Consider the following 4,965-nt stretch of genomic DNA (forward strand, 5'->3'; position numbering starts at 1 on the left):
CACTTTCGATCCCTGTTTGTAGCAATTTGTTTTCATTCCATTTCCAATTATATGAGAATAAAACTAAGCACTTGTTTAAAATGCAGGATTTTTTTTGGTATTAACTATACATATTTGCATCAATTAAGCCACTTATAAAACCATCATTTCATTTTGGGCTGATCTCTTATATGTAGTCAATCTTACGTTTGACTATGTTGATGAAGTTCATAAACATATTTTCGGGTGGCTGAAATAAAAGAAAAACCCTCCAAAATAACTAGGAAGAAGGAAACAGAATAGGACTTTGAACTCTTCTTTCCAGCCTCACCTGTGTAAGTAAATGCTCACCCCAGCACTGCTGGGCCGGTCTATATTGGGTGCTCTCTGCTCCCCCCAGCCACTGCCTTCCATGTTGACCAAAGACCCCAGACATGTAACTGATTATGAACATCCAGGGAACAATTCGATCCTCTTCTACTTTGTAATTTTACTGGCAAGTCTATGAAAAACATTCAGAAATGTCCAACCCTATGAGTTTACAGGGTATATTTTTAAAACTTCTGTCCAGACTACCTTTGATGACATCATTCATTTTTATAAACCCCTTAGCAGAAAAAAGAAGACCTCATGACTCTTTAAGTAGCTTTACAATCCACATATTTTTTATTAAACAAACCTAGCACTAATGGAGCTTCTAACTCCCCCTCCTCGGTGCTAAGAGAAATAATCATTCAAGCCAATATTCAGTGTTTGAGGAAAATGACAAATGAAACTTACAAATGCTTTTCAAAATTAAAAGAGAAATTTTTGACAGATCAAACTAATGTGTACATTAAATAGTAATAACCTCCAATGGCCCCAAATAAGGAACATCTGATTTTCTTTATTTCATACATTTTCAAGAAATTATCTAAACTCTAATCTTACCTATATCATCATAATTATGCAAATTTAATATTAATGTTACATTTTTGGCAAAGGCAACAAAACGCATTTCAGTAACTGAGGATGGGATTTTGAATTCCCCAAACATAAAAGTGTATACATAAATGAATAAAACAAAACACAATTTGTAGATAAAGTGATAACATTCTGAAGTCATTGGTCCAATTATATTTATCTGATAAAACAAATCTAAAGATTTAGTGTCTGGATTATCTCAAGTTACAGGATTTAGTCTGTCCCTGTGAGTTTTTTGAATCAACAGACTACTTCATTAAAGATGAAATAAAGCACTCTTTTGACAGTTTTGAATATTCACCTTGAAGATCCATGACATCCTGCAATTTGTAATTTGCTGAAGTATCTATTCACCCACCTACTCTGTACTGAAACTAATGTGAAGATAAAAGAGTATTCGGGGACATACAGTATAGCTGTTTTATGGATGTTCTCTTCATCTTGTGGATTCACAGTGTGTACATTTATGTTTCAAATTGGTCCTTAAAGTAGCCAGCAGAGCATGAGAAAATTACAGAATGATGATCCTTATTAAGAAGAAGACGTTTTGATGAATAGAACAGTTTAATGTTGACTTTGGAGGGTCTTGGCTGAGATTTGAACATTTTCAGACACTGGACAACTGATCTTTGAATGGCACAAGGGTTGGGGGTGCACCAACATGGTAGAAAATCCAGGTATAATTTTAACTCCTCTAAAACTTAACTACTTATACCCTACTATTGACAGAAGCCATACTAATAACATAAATAATATATTAACATATATTTTGTGTGTCATATGTATTACATACAGTATTTTCACTATAGTATAATCTAGAGAAAAGAAAATGTTATTAAGAAAATCATAAGAGAAAATACATGGTACTGTGCTTATGGAAAAAATCTACCTGGGGTGCCTGGGTGGCTCAGTCAGTTGAGCATCCGACTTCGGCTCAGGTCATGATCTCACGGTTCGTGGGTTTGAGCCCCACATTGGCTCTGTGCTGACAGCTAGCTCAGAGCATGGAGCCTGCTTCAGATTCTGTGTCTTCCTCTCTCTCTGACCCTCTCCTGCTCGCACTGTCTCTCTCTGTGTCTCAAAAATAAATAAAAAACATTAAAAAAATTTTTTGAAAAAAATCCACCTATAAGTGGACACATGTAGTTCAAATTCGTGTTGTTCAAATGTCAATTGTATAAAAAGAAAAAAGAAAAGGGATCATGAAAATATTTTCTTTTTTAAATATAAATATATTTTTTTTTAATTTTTGAGAGAGAGAGTGAGTGAGCAGGGCAGGGACAGGGAGAGAGGGACCGAATCCCAAGAAGGCTCTGTGTTGACAGCAATGAGCTTGACGTGGGGCCCGAACTCATGAACTGTGAGATAGTGACCTGAACTGAAGTTAGACTCTCATTCAACAAAGCCATTCGGGTGTCCCAAAAATATTTTCTTATGAGCTTTAGCCAGTGAGAGATGATCATTTGTGAGGTTATGGACTATGAAAGGCAATAGGATACAGAAGAAATCTGGACTTTGTTTGGTTTTGTTTTGTAGGGAAATGGTTAGGTGTCTGCTCATTAGCCTGAGAGAGGTTCCATTAATATTAACTACCTGCAGAGTAAAGATATTTTTGTCTTACCTCCATAGATTCTTATTGAAAACAGGTGATATAGGAGAAAGGGCCAGAGTTGAAGTCACAGTACCTGTTTAAATATAAGCTCCTGTGAATTCTAACTGTGTAACCCTCTTAAACTAAGTGGAAAAATAAATGGTAACACCAGCATGGGATTTACATGAGGCTTAAAGAAGAGGAGTCAGAGCATATGTTCTGCTGGACCTAGTTTAGGCACATATACCTGCCCTCCACCCATCCTGGAGAAGCCTGGAGGTCAATGCCCAACGGGGCAAATTCTGACCAACCCCAAACAAGAAGAGACGAAAAAGGGCAAGCAGAGAATATTATTCTCCTTTTCGTCTACTAGCAGAAATTTCTGAGATACTGTGGTTCCATGTGGTCTGCATAGAAGGCATCCCACTGAGACGGATAAACCAGCAGGATTTTCTTGTAAAGACAGAGACACATTGTACTTCTTCCCCCACTTCTTGATCTCATTCCTTTGCTCCTTCATTTACACTGGTCTGAGGTTGTACTCCTAATAAAGCCTTAGTACAGAAGCTTTTCTTGGGTTTTATCTTCTATGCAACATAGACCGAGTCTGGTTGCATAGAACAATAATTCTTTCACCAGAATGATGAAAGAGACAAAGAAAGAGACAGAGAGAGAGAGAGGGAAAGAAGATATGGCTACTAAAATCAGAAGGGAAATATTCAATTAAATTAATAATCTACAAAAAGCCTTTTATTCAAGAATAATTAATTATGAATGACTGATAAGGCTATAAGAGAGTAAACAAGGCAAGGATTTCCAGCGTTGCCACTCTTTTTTGGGTTTGCCATGTAAAATATAGGATGTTCTATTAAATTCGTACTTCTGAAATTATATGTGTAGTATAAGTATGTCCAATTCAATATTTTGGACATAATTGTACTAAAGAAATATTTGTTATTTATCTGAAATTTAAATTTAACTGAATGCCATAAATATATCCACATAAATATATTGCTAAATATAGCAACTCTACTCCTATTAATCACTGCATTAAAAATTCTGGAGCCTGAAATAGAGCAAGAAATAAAGTAGAAGCCATACAAATTGGAAAGGAATTAATAAAATTGTCTCTATTCACAGGCGACATTATTATATTTGTAGAAAAGGCCCCAAAAAATCTCAAAAATAGCCCCCAAAATCAGAAATAATAAACTAGTTTATCAGGGTCACTGAATACAATATGATATAAAAAAATCAAGTGATTTTCTATACAGCAGCAGTTTAAATTAGAAATAAAAAAATTTTAAAGTAGCTGATATGAAAATGGAATGTTAAATATATATCTATCAAAATAAAGGAAGAAGGGTTGCCTGGGTGCCTCAGTAGGTTAAGCGTCCGACTTCGGTTCAGGTCATGACCTTGCTATTCTTCAGTTTGAGCCCCATGTCAAGTTCTGTACTGACAGCTTAAAGCCTGGAGCTAATTTCAGATTCTGTGTCTCCTTCTCTCTCTTTACCCCTCCCCTGCTCATGCTCTGTCTCTCTCTCTTTCTCAAAAATAAATAAACATTTAAAAAAATACAAAAAGAATATACTGAAAACTACAAAATTGTAATGAAAAAAGCAAACACCTCAGTAACCCAAGATATAACTTGTTAATGGTTGGATGACTCAGTGTTATCACGATGTCAGTTTTCCCCATGCTGACCTATAGATTCACTGAAGTACCAAAGAAAATCCCTGATGGATTCCTTTTTTAAGAAATTGACAAGCTAATTTCAAAATTTATATGGACGAGCAAATAAAGCAGAACAGCCAAATCAATTTTGAAGAAGAACAAGTTGGAGGATTCATGTTACCTGATTTCCAGTTTCTGATCAAACCATGTAATCAAGACAGTGTGATATTGGGGGAAAGAAAGACACACATAACAAAATCTAGGAAATGGCCTCCACTAAAGGGAAATTGAATTTTGATAAAAGTGTAAAAGTAATTTCATGGAAAAAAGCATCTTTTCAACAAAAGAAAGTGGAACAATGGGATATCCGTATGTGAGATATTTCTTCCTATTCCAGCATCACATACAAAAGCAAACTCAAAAAGAAACACACACCCAAATATCAAGCCTAAAACTATACAACATCTGAAAGAAAACATAAGAAAAAATAATTTTTAACCTTGAAGGAGGCAAAATGTTCTTAGACAGGTCACCAAAGCATGATCTTTTATTAGGAAATAAATAATTCGAAAGACACTGTTATAAAATGAAAATATAATTTTCAGAGAGTAAAAAAATACTTACCAGACACATTTGCATTCATATCCATAATACATATTGAATATTCAAATATCAACAATAGGAAATCAAATAACCTGGTAAAGAGAATGGTCCAATGATTTGAACAGATGGTTAGCCAACTAAGAGATGTAGAT

Source organism: Suricata suricatta, chromosome 4, assembly GCF_006229205.1.
Source record: "Suricata suricatta isolate VVHF042 chromosome 4, meerkat_22Aug2017_6uvM2_HiC, whole genome shotgun sequence".
NCBI classification, from domain to species: Eukaryota; Metazoa; Chordata; class Mammalia; order Carnivora; family Herpestidae; genus Suricata; species Suricata suricatta.